Here is a 13,398-nt window from a genome sequence, read left to right as displayed (position 1 = left end):
GGAGGAGGATGATAAGGATGAAGAAGATGATGATGAGGATGATGATGACAACTTACACTTCTACTATTGTAACTAACATTAATTTTACGCCTAATAAGTGACAATCATAGTGGTGAGAACTTTACTTATATTAACACACTTAAATTTGGGGAGGTTGAAAATGTTGATTCTAGTCTCCCTGGATTGAATCTCCTCATAGCTGTTTTCCTTTCAGTCCCACTCTCCCACCTCGGGCTGGCAGATAGTAAGTCTTCAGTAAATACTGACTGAGTGAATACATGTTTGATGAATTTAATCTCATCTCAGAGACTTATATCCATCTGTTCATTTTCTGTGCTACTCATCAGGTTCCATGTGTAGAACCCCAGTTGGTCTTATTCACAACTCACACAGTGCCTGGAACATGTCAGTCTCTTTAAAAGTACTTCTAAATGAAGAAATGAACGAATATTTGGACTAATGATTTTTCACGTGTACCATTTTAACAGTAACACTATAAATGAGACAAAAATTAAGTCAGTGGCCAATGCCACAATCTGCACCCATGAAGTTAACTTTAAAAAATTGTTTAAGAAGGGTAAATGTCATTCATAGAAGACTATTCATGAGTGTGTGGCAGCATTCTGTTTGACGATTTTAATTATCTATGTATCTATCTGTCTATGTATGTATGTATTCATGCATATATGTACTTACATATCTATCATCTATCTATCTATATATCTATCTATCATCTATCTATCTATCTATCATCTATCTATCATCTATGCATTCTCTATCAATCACTCTCGGCTATGCTGATAGAATAAAGGAAGGGCTGTGCATTATTTCACCCTTTCAAATTACTATCAATGCCAGATCTCTTTTTTCTGGTTAAGTGGAAGTACAACCAAGCACTAGGTATTAACATTTATAAGAAGGAGAGTCAAATGCCATTTCTCTTTGCTTGTTAAAGGGACAGATTTTCATCAACAATTTCTTCTTATTATCCACCATCTGTGTGATGGCTTTACATAATTACCTGCATACCGTGGTCTTTGATAGGCCTTATTTCTGATAAACAGAAAATAAAATTAAGCTCTCATATGAGATCCATTACAGAGGAAGCTTGGAATAAATATAGTAGATTTAATTTTTCCCTTTCACAAACCTGACAAGGCAGCTGCTAGAAGGCTCACTTATGAATCTTTGTTTAGAATGAAATTCCAAATGATGAAGCATCAGCTTTTAATGACAAAATGTGCTATATGGTCAATTGGAAAGGAAGTGTTTTCCAGGCTTCGGTCTTAGAGGCATCAAGGATTAAAAGAATATGAGATAATTTAGAATGATAGATAATCGTTTTGTGCCACTGAATTTTAAATCAACACCTGGGTTAGGCACGGCGAGTAGAATGTGAAGCCAAGTACATACAAGGAAGCAGAAGCATTTGTTTTTAATATTCATAAAGTTTTTACATTGAGGTGGTACAATATGTTCGATCGCAGGTGGCACTTTAGGAAATTATGTCATATGATGGCAAATCAGCAGGTGCATGATTATTAGTGTGCCAAATGAGACTGGGCACAGGTATGATACTCCTCTCTGAAAGAAAAACAGCAAAATATATATTCAAACTGGATATATATAATCCTGTTACAGAAGGGGTAATAGCTAAGACATTATTGTCCAGAGCAACTTAATGTCATAAAATCAGTTGTGTTAGAAATATGTGAAAAAAAATCACACTGATTAACAAAGGAAAAATATCATTGTCAGTGTAAAATATGTACAAATCATAAGTGTTCAGCCCTATGAATTTTGGAAATTCTTTATATTCAAGCAACTAACACTCTATCGAGCATTTCATCACCTCAGATCATTCTTTCCTCCCCTTTTAATGCACCCCCCCCAAAAAACCCTCTTTTTGATATGACAGTATATTGTGGAAGTTCATGGACATTATATAATGAATTAATCACTATATTCCTTTGTGTGCCCAACCGATCTCTCTTACAATGCCCTTGTTGAGATTCATCCACACTGTTGTGTGGATCTGTAGTGTGTTCATTTTTCTTGCTGACCGGTAATTTATTGTATGAGTCTATGACAGGGGATTGTTGTTGCTGTTGTTGTTTTAATCTATTTTTCTAGTGATGGACAGTTGCATTCTCTCTGGTTTGGGGCTCTTATGAATTAAGCTGCTATGAATTTTTCTGAACAAGTCATTTCTATGGACATATGTGCTCATGTACCTTGGGTACATGATTAGAGTGGAACCGATGGGTCATACACTGCCTGTATGCTTACCTTTATAAGAAAGTGGCTTCTTCAAAGTGGCTGAACTATTTGACATTCCCATCAGCAAAATATGAGAAGTGTCAGTTCCTCCACATTTCCCTAATATTTAATGTTTTTCGGTCATACTTCGTTTTTCTTTCAGACATTTCAGTGGGTGTAAAATGGTATCTCACTGAAGCTTTAATTTATATTTCCTTGATAACTAATAATGGTGATGCTCTTTTCACATGTGTGTTGCCTCTCATATCATATATCTTTTTTTTTTGGTGAAGTGTATTAGTCTTTTGACCATACATTTTAAAAATAATTTTTGAGGTGAAATTGATACAACATAAAATTAACCATTTAAAAGTGAATAATTCAGTGATATCTAGTCCATTCACAATATTCTACAACCAGTACCGCTCCGTAATTCCAGAGCACTTTTGTCAATCCAAATCAAACCCCATACCCATTAAGCAATTTTCCCATTCTCCACCCATCCTGACCCCTTGCCAACACTGATCTGTGTCTTGTCTCTATAGATTGATCTGTTCCAGATATTTCATATAAATTGAATCATATAATATGTGACCTTTCATGTCTGACTCTTTTCACTTAAAATTACCCTTGGAAGGGTTTAAGAATATAAATAACAGTATTTTGGAGGTTCTCCCATGGAGTAGCATGTGACACTACTTCATTTCTTTTTATGGCAAAATGATAGTCCATTGTAAGTATAAAACAATTTGTTTTTCCATTCATCTGTTTTTGGACATTTAGGTTATTTCTACCTTTTGGCCATTGTGAATAGTGCTGTTACAAAGGTGTGTGGACATGTACTTGTTTTCTATCCTTTTGGGTAGATACGTAGGAGTGGAATTGCTGATTTATAAGGTAATTCTATGTTTAAGGTTTGTTTTTTTTTTTTACTGTGTTGTTTTCCTTTTAATTGTGGGTTTTTGGAGTTCTTTATATATTTGGTTATAAGTCTTTGTCAAATAAGCTGTAGATATATTTTCTAGCCCATGGCTTAATTATATCTTTTGACAAATACAGACTTTGAGCTCTAAAAAAGTTCAATTTATCATTTTTTCTTCAACATGAGTAATGCTGTACGTGTGACAGGTGGCGTGAGGAAGAAAGCCCTTTACAAAATCCGTCATGCTGCAAGTGGTAATGGAATGAGTGTCAGGACGCTGGGTAAAGTAGTTTTAAGTTTCCTGATCCGGAAGTGTCTTAAGTGGAGAAGAAATGAAAATGGTTTTTACTTTTGTTACATGGCACAGTAGCATTTGTGGTGGTTTTCTTTTCAGGGCAATTTTTAAATTTTTTTTTTTTTTTTTTTTTTTTTTTTTTTTGCAGTTTCATACCTTTATTTGACAATCAGTGCTTAGTTCTCATCCATAGTAACTCTCTGTAGATTTTTGAAAGCAGTGACAGGTACACAGGTAAGCAATGTAGAGGGCTTGTTTGGTGAATCATCATCCTTGTTACATCTTCCGGACAACCGCACACAGATACGGTATGGAACATTCCTTATTCCTTTGGCCCAGAGAGCTTTGTTGAGCCCGGTTTCAATGTGCACATCTGGAATTCCCATCTCCTTCATGGCACATTTCCGAATTTCTCTGAATGCCGGATGGAAACACTTCTCGAAACCCACTCCATGGATGGGCTTGTAAATGTTGATGGTGGACTCTCTGCTCACTACCTTGTTGATAGTGGAATGGTCCTTCTTCTTGCCACCCTTCTTTGCGGGAACTCTTCTGCCATTCCCTGGTTGGAAAGTTTTCAGGGCAATTGCTAAGCATGGTTTGGGGCACTATGCTGTCATGCTTGGTTTCAGGCCTCGTTCTCTAATACCCCTCCCCAACCCTGTGAGTTATCTAACTTCTTTCTTATAAACTATCCTGGTGTAACCCAGATAAACCTTATATTTCTTACAACAAGTACTTTGACTAATACACCAAATCTGGACATCATATTTTTTTATTGCCAATTTGACAGGTCCATTATCTGCTATTGGATTACTTTTTATACTTCTGATTCTTGAGAGAGCCATCTTTTCATATTTTATTGCCCTATTTTATTTATTGTTTTGTGAATTTTGTATCCTTTGTCCATTTTTATTTTATTTATTTTATTTTATTTTATTTTAAAGTAAGCTCCACACCCAGCATGAAGCCCAGCACAGGCCTGAACTCAAGACCCTGAGATCAAGACCTGAGCTGAAATCAAGAGTTGGGATGCTTAAATGACTGAGCTACCCAGGCACCCCTCCTTTGTCCATTTTTAAAAAGCATTTCTTCATAGTTTTCAAAAAAAGCGTTTGGAACTATATTATGTACCTATCTGCCTCCTACCAGTTAACTTGTTCATTCTGTGACCGCCATCCCTTTAGCCAGAGCTGCAGGTGGATTAGGAACAGGGAAAGGGCTGGGTCTGGTTATTTTTAACCTACGCGTATGATGTGGGAGAAATCTGATTGGAATGCCCTTCTCCGAGGTAGTGCTCCTTCATTATCATCTCTAACCTAGGTACCCCCTTGTTTTTCACTACTGTAGCATCTTCTCAAGACCAGCTTCATATTTGCAGGGCCCAGTGCAAAGGGAGAATATGGAGCCCCATTGGAAAATTATGTACAATTTCAGAAGATGCCAGCAGAGCACCAACCCAAGAGTTGGCCCTTCTAAGCAGGAGCCCCTGAATGATCATGCAGGCTGTGCCCTGACGAAGCTGGCCCTGTCTCCTCTTCACAGTATGTACAACCTGTCATTGTAATCATCATGATAATAATTACAGTAATTTTCCTACTAGGTTTGTTTGATTTCTAGGAGACGGCAACATCCATGGAGGTGAGCACCATGTGTTTTATTTCGTGTTTCATGCCAGCATCCAGACCCGTACATACAGTATTGAAATTGAAAATCAGTTGTAGTTGATTAAATGAATAACCAAAAGAATGAATAGACCAACTGATCTTTATGTTATAATTTCAACATTCCAGTTATAATTAAAAGTATAGAGAGAACACAAAACAGTTCTGTATAGCAATGAGGAAAACTTCGCCATGAGCAATACTCTTGCTTAATGGGAAACTCCCTCACCCTTTATGGTAGTTCTATGGGTCTCATCCAGAATGAAGCCACAGGAGGCTCAAGTTCTGCACTTAATGTGTATTTAGACCACATCTTTTACCCAGTCCAGGTTAGCAGTCCAGGAAAACAGGGAAGAGCAGCTGGTGAAGATCTCTTAACCAGATTTTGACTTGATTCATCTCAGTTTACTTCTTGATGACCTCCTAATGATTGACCAGTGTATATTGTATAAATAAATAACTTGTACTCAACGACTCCATTGGTCCTCAGTACATCAGCGGGCATAGAAGGTGGACAACATAGAATTGATGTGTATTACCTTTATGTGATTTTAATATAGGTATAGTTTGCTCATAATAGCTCATAATAAAAAAAAATGTGTAATTATTCAAACTGAGACACTTGTGACAAAATAACATTGTTAACGTTCACATCAAATGGTTCTCATAATTTTCCTGGATATAATACAAAAGATCTTATCTGGAATAAAAAATTTCCAATTATAGTATCTCCTTGATTAGAAAAATTTTTATTAAGTTCAATTAGCAAACATATAGCACATCATTAATTTTTGATGTAGTGTTCAATGATTCATTAGTTCCATATAACACCCAGCAAAAAATTTTTAATCATTGAAGATACACTATGTTCACTATTTGTCTACCTGATGCAGTTTTCCTGAGTCCCTTATAAAATAATTACTCAGCACTGCCCTCATTCTATTTAATACTGTTTTGTGAACATTTCTTTATAACTATTCTTCAAAAATTTCTCTAAAACCTCAATGCCCTTTTCCATCTGGCCTTATCATTTTATCTTATCTGTAACTTGCAAAATCTATCCTCATATATTTCTTTCTCTTCCCCAACTTCTCTAATTCTGCCTTTCCCTGAATCACTCTGAACCAGAAAAAATGAAAGAAATACAAACTTATTCTTCATTGAAACAGATATGAAGACAGGAGTAGACACAATTCAGATTGTATACATTACTCTTTTTTGCATCTCAAATATTTCATAATTTCTTTCTATTCTAGTGAATTTAGTATGACTCTAAAACTACTTAATTAGAGCACATGATATCTTTTATTTGGGTGCAAATAGAATTTTTTAAATTGCTTAAAATATAATACTTTATTTTTAATTAATCCTTTGCAACTAAACAAAATACAATATTTCCCCACATAAATATATATTGATGGCAAGGAAGAGAGTCCATAAAAGTAAGATAATATCAGTACTAAAAAATCACATTCACATATTGGGGAAAATAAGCAATTGACATCATCTACAAATATTAGTATCTTCTTGGTCTCTGTCTGTCCTAAAAGGTAAAGAACACCTAACAAGCAGCATGGAGCTTTTTGTTTACACAAGACAATCATAGCTCATCCTCAGACTCCTTCTATTCCACTCTTAACTTGCCTTCATGGAAAAATCTTATTACTAAGGGAAGGATCATTGCACTATGTTTCCCTCTGGGGAAAATGTTGGTAACTAACCCAAGACAATTTGAAAGCCAGGCTTCCATATTCACAAACTGCCTCTTGTCTGCTAGATACGGCTGATTTCGACCAGCCTAGGCAGGGGCTGGGGTCCAATTTCCGGTGTCGTTCCTTTCCTAGGCAATGAGAAGTAAGGGTAAGACAGCAGCTCTCTCCCTTCTTCACTAATTGGAATGAAAATGAGGGCTTCCTTTGGCCATTTCAAATGACACCATCTTCAGCCTGCTGAATAAGTCCTTTATTGTGGACACTCAGTGGAAGAGGAATTCAATTCCATACTATCAAGAGGGAGCCAAGGACATTGTAATTGATATTCAGAGTAACAAGGTAACCTATTTTCACAAGAAAGATCACCTGAAAGACAAACAAGGACTTGAAAAACAGTCTGAGATTCTGAAGACAGTGACCAGTGACCACACAAGGTGGATGGTAGTTGGGATCCTGGTGCTTTTTTTTCCTCCAGGAACAAGTAATATTTCTAAGAGGTTCAGCTATTTTACAATTCAAAGTCTAAGAAAACAAATAAATATTATATCTTAGTAAAGACTAAGAAATAGACAACCTTGTATTTTTTTCTGAAGGTGAAATAACTAGACCAATTTGCATTAGTTCAGAAATAATTGAGTGTTATTTAAAATAAATGAATCTGTTATGTAAAACAAAGAGATACATAAAACATGGAATTTGTGCAAGTATGGATGTTATTTAGATGCTTAAGTAATGATACTAAAATGTTAACATTTTCCAAAGCCTAAGTCTGAAACAAAGGAGTGTATAGCGGGAATGGAGGATATTTGAGATGGAAAGAAAACTACCGTCAACAAAAATCCCTTTCCTAAATATATTTCTCTATTTGTGTGCATGTAGGTGCTGTGGTGAGAAAAAAATATGTTGAGAATATAATGATCCTTTCTCACATGAAGTCATTTTAGTTCATTATGTAAGTGTGAATTTCCTCTACTTAGACTAACCGAAGACTTAGAAGAGAGAAAAGATAAAAAGAAAGAGAAGAAAGTGAGGGAGGTGGGTCCACAGCTTCGAGTTATTATCAGCTCTTCCTTCCTGCATTGAGGCATCAGTGACTTCAGGCCAAACACAAACTCTCTTTCTGCGTATTCCCAGGGTATTTTGTTTCTAAGTGACCTGCCGTGCTGAGTACACAGCACAAGAGCTCCTTCAATGCAGGTCGGATGTCAACTTTAATTACTGCTACTTAAGACCAACTGTTGAAAATGCATATTTAGGGAAGTGACTTGTGGACACGAAACTGGTAAACCCACACTACCCACTAGGTGTAAACATAGTTCAAGCCATCATTTTTTAGCTTAGGGGAAACCAAACGTATTTTCAAAATAGGAATGTCTGAGAATCAGTGAGTATTCCTTGTGTACCAGGTAAAGATGAGGGCAAAACATAAATATTGGCTATTTCCAAATAAAACACAAGTGTGTTCCAAAAGAGACATTGTTTTATGCGCTGCAATCTGACCCTGTGCTGCCCTGTGTAAACTCCCTTTCTACCCTTGGCCCTCTTCTGTTTCCTTTGCTTGCTTCCTTTTGTGTCCCACTTCCCGACTCCCACTGTGGCTGTTCTGAGATCTACCCCTGACTCTCTGTCTCGTGGCAATCTTGTTAAATCAATCTCATGACTTCGGATTATAGTTCTCTTCAAATGATTTACAAATGTTTATTCCACCCCTGATTGTTTCCTGAGATCCAGCCCCAGATTTCTGATTGCCTGCTGGGCATACACCATAGAAACTCATCAGCTCTTCGAGTTCAGTCTGCCTGTTCTTCCAAATTCTTTCTTCTAGTTCCTTTATTTCTGCATTAATTGCACCAGCCTCCACGTTAGCCATGTTTAAATACTCAGCGTTAGCTTTGACTCCACCCTCTTTTTCTCCCATATCAATTTTTATCGAAGCATTATTCTTGCCTCTGTAGCATCTTTTTGCATCCATTTTTTTATAATTCCACAGACGATACCACATAGCCCCTGATAACTTCCCTCAAATCCTCTCCCTCCCACCCAATGGCATAACTTATAAGTAGGTCCCTACCTCTAGGTTTTTGTGTTTTTTTTTTAATCCAAACACCTTTTTTCTAAACCCAGATTTTGTTGTTCTAGATCAGAGCTCTCCAATCCTATTGCTCACATACTCAGACTCATATTCAAATTCTCAGATATTGAACTGAAAACCTGGAGCCCTCGGAGGTCCATGATAGCCTGGTTCTGCTCCGTTTTCCAATCTTGTCTCCTACCTGTCCCTGTCGAGCAACCTTCACACAGTAAGGCCTTCCTATTTGATGTGCTCATTAATGGGCCCTCATCCTCCTAATATTCTCAAGCAAGAACAGGAGAATTAGTCTTTCTACATCTATATATTTCTGCATTCCTCTCTTTCATCAATTCCCTGATTCACAATTATCTTCTCCACAGTGTATTATCCACCTCGAGGCCAAAGATTATTCCAAACTCAACTTTGAATTCCCAATACATAGCAAAATTTTTTATATCCTATCTGGCCAAGAAAGATTTATTAAAAAGAATTAAATTCTCTGAAATAATTTCTTCTTCTGAATTTACTTTAAAATGTAAGTGTACTGTTATTGTTGTATTTAATATTTCCCTCTTAGATTATATTGACTTATGCCCTGGTGTTATCTCTACAACTAGGATATAAAGTGTTAGTTGGTAAGATTAATCTTTTTATCCCCAAAGACCCAGAATCGATGATTTCATATAGTAATAAACTCAAACAAAATTTTAAAGGAAATGTCTTTGGGATTTTTCTAAAGGAAATCTATTTAAATAGTTATTGATTTATGGAGTTAGGCACGAAATCTCTTCCATCATTGTTGGTGACATGTTAGCTATGCAATTTTCCACAAAGTGTAGTAAACAGAAACTTAGCAATATTAATATTCAAGTAAAAGAAAAGAAAAATTCAGTATTTTTTTTACTGTTGGTTTGCAATGGGAACAGTGGAATCAATTAGAAGGGGATAAAGAAGATTTGTTGTATGCATTCTGATGTGAACTTCTGTGCCCTTTGAAGGTTCTGTGGTACTTGAAGCACAGGTAATTTATTATGTTAGAAATGATTTCAAAATATATATCCTTCATTTGCCTTGATCCTTGGTCAATTATTGTGGGTTCCCCCCCATCTTCCTTTGACATAATTCGACACATGTTGTGGCTTACCACTTCAGTGAAATGAAAATAACAAAGAACTAGAAATTCTGAGCTCAAGTGAGCAGATTACCATGTCTTAACTTAATTGTATTTGTTAACATCGTGTATATATGTAGGAAATAATTAATAACCAGATGTTGAGTGAAATCTATGTCCTTTAACTTGGCTATTGCACCACTTCACCTGTCTAGTTATTGAGATTGCTCTTGACACACTTCTGTCCATGCATGTTAGCGTGCATACCCATATACATACCACACAGACTTCTTTATCACTGCATGTTTTCATGCTCAAAGGAGCCACCTAATCCACTTAAAAATTCTATAGAAAACCCGCATAGGCAGCACGATGCAGCAACTGCAGATCTGCTGGATGCTGTGGCATGCTCATTAATCTGATGGAAATTCAAAAGCATGTCTGATCAAGGACATGTCTTCACATGGGATGTGCTATTGGGGATGTGGGAACTGGTCCCTTCCCGTAGTGCCCATTCTAAGAAGTCTCCCTTAACATAGACTGCCCCGAAGGAGAATGTGAAAGGCTTTCTGTAGTTTTATTTTCTTTAACGTGCCAGTTAAAAGTATATACTCTGCCTTTGTAATTTTATTGCATGACAATCCCAAAAAGAAAAAAAAAGAAAGAAAAAATGTTAAGATTTTTTTTTTTTTTAAGAAAGCGGCAGTTGAACTCCACACTCTTGCATCTTGTTTGAACTCAAGGTACTCTCCCCAATTGCCGGGAGAGAACCATTAGCTTTCTTTATTGCTCTTGTAAATGTGGCCAGAGACAATGAAGTGATAGGTGCATCTAATAGGTTAAATAAGTAAGTTTACAGCAGATCTCTTTCAGGCAGGCAGCTGAGCCGCCCGTGACTTGTTCCAAACCAAGCGCTAGCACATTCTAACCAAGCCACGTTCTCATGTAGTCAGGCAGCCAAGCCTCACCCAGCAGTGACTGGAAAATTTGAGGGGTTCTTCTTCCTTTTGGGCTCCTCCCTCCTTTCAAATTGGAATCCACCTTACATCAAGATCTCCAGCTTGGGCTGCTGTCAGAGAGAAACCCGTACAAAGATTTTGTTTGATTTAAAAAGAACACTGGACAACATTGTCTGTTGGAAAAGACCAGAGGATGTCATTTACAATATGAGCTCAGATGCTCTATTCTGTGTTGTGCTACCATTAAAACAAAAGTATCAGGAATCTCCGTGTTGCCCCTTGAAGCTAAGCTTAGCTCATTTTGAACTTTAACGCCAGAAACATTTTCCTGAAATGTATAACCAGATAGATAAGAAAGCACTGCAAAGTGCCAACATTATAGCTTTGCTTCATCCTTTTTAAAACATAAGCATCCAGTTCCGATTCCCTTTTCTCTTGAAATGCTATTTAAGTTGTTAATAATTAGCTTTAAGTAAATAGCTTCAGCATGCTGCTGACTACCTTAAGGAAGTACAAACTACTTCTGACACATTGTCTCCACTGCATACCCAAGAGCTCTAGAAAAAAAAAAAAAAAAAATGAAACAAAACACCTTATTGGATCTTAGCATATCCATGACCCAAAAGTTTGTTTGAAGACAACTGAGATGAAGAGAATCTAACAATTGTTGAGCCTCTAATCTATGCCAAGCACTGAGCCAGGGAGTTTTACAATGTACACAATACTTCAAAACTGAAGTTTGGGAACAGGGCTACCCCCAAGGAGGTTTTTGTGTCCTTCCACCCAGGATATTGTCATGGTTTTATTGAATGTGAGATGTATTTTCAGTTCTTATTCTAATGAAAAAGCAGCCCTCCATTGGAAAGAAAAGGAAACAGATGTAGTCTTTCTCAACAAACTCCCTCTTCAAAAACAAAAACGAAACCAAAACAAAAAAGAAATAATTATAATGTTTCTTATCAAGAGATCCTTAGTGTATTGTTATATATAACTTGTCACCTGAACTGGGTCTGCCCTACTTGAGATCGCTACTAAAGGTTTTGATATCCAGACAGGTTAATGGAAGTGGCATCCATTCCAGCACATAATCAGTCTGATTTTCCTCGTGTGGGTAATACGTTGCACTGCTACTTCGCAAACCTGTCTACACACCCTCACCTAAGGTCCTGCCAAAAATTCACAACCCTGGGCTCCTTCCCAGACTTTCAGAATTCAGAGTGGATTCCTCTGAGCAACCAGATCTGGAACATTACATCAGACTTTCATATAGATTGTCGAATTTAATTCTTACAAAATTTCTAAGGGCAGCATTTTTACTCCTATCTTTACACGGAAAGAATGAGGTTGAGGGATGTGGAATAATAGGCTCAAAATTATACTCCTACCAAAATGATGGGCTTTGTATTTTAAGCAGGTAAGGCCATCTGTAAATAATTCCACATTCATTCCATACATTACACTGCCTTTCCAGAAAGAAATCAAGTAGGAAACTATGTCACACAATGCATAAAAATAAAGGATCCTTGAAGTCTCAAAAGACGCAAATAAGCAATAATCAAGGAATCTTAGGGGGCCCTTACAAGGTCCTATTGATCAATTAATTCAGTGGTCAATTCATTCAGCAATCATTTATTGAGTGTCAACTACACAACAGCATAGCATAAAGAAGATTTAAAAAATCAAAAATATCTCAACAGAAGAGCAACAACAGAAAAGAAAGGCTGTAAGGCAATGTGTCTTCATGCTAAGTGTATCTATTAAACAGACTATCGTCTGTTGAATTGTATCCTCCAAAAGATATACTGAAGTCCTAATTCCTTGTACCTGTGAATGGGATCTTATTTGGAAATAGTCTTTGTGGTGTAATTAAGATGTAAATTCAGATAAGGTCATACTGCAGTAGGGTGGGCCATTTAACCAATATGACTGATGTCCTAAGAAACACAGACACAGACACACACAGAGAAGATACCCGAGTTTGGAGCTGAGCAGATGCAAGCCAAGGAATGCCAAAGATTCCCAGCAACAGCAAAGGCTAAGAGAAGGGCATGGAACAGACTCTCCCCTAGAGTTTTCATGAAGAACATGGCCTAATCAGCACCTTATAGCTTTCAGAACTATGAGAGAATACATTTCTTTTGTTTAAACCACCCAGTCTGAGGTACTTTGTTACTGCAACCCTAGGAAACTAGTGCACAGAGGTTCTCAGTATGTTGATGTCATACTTCCTCCAAATTATTGAGAATTTCAAAGAATTTCGGTTTTTGTCACTGTATCTACCAATATTTATTATCTAAGCAATTAAATGTAGTAAATTTTTAAAATATTAAGTAATTCATTCAAAATAATAATATACCTGAACATATTAATATAAATAATATATTTTAAAATAATTATGTTTTATT

The 13,398-nt window shown here is 36.6% G+C and overlaps 1 pseudogene; it reads right to left on the bottom strand.

The window, feature by feature from the left end:
* Positions 1-3,652: 3,652 nt before the first annotated feature.
* Positions 3,653-8,854, bottom strand: LOC144381450 (large ribosomal subunit protein eL31 pseudogene; annotated as a pseudogene).
* Between the last annotated feature and the right edge of the window lie 4,544 nt (positions 8,855-13,398).

Source organism: Halichoerus grypus, chromosome 4, assembly GCF_964656455.1.
Source record: "Halichoerus grypus chromosome 4, mHalGry1.hap1.1, whole genome shotgun sequence".
Lineage (NCBI taxonomy): Eukaryota > Metazoa > Chordata > Mammalia > Carnivora > Phocidae > Halichoerus > Halichoerus grypus.
This window is presented reverse-complemented; position numbering and strand designations above follow the sequence as displayed.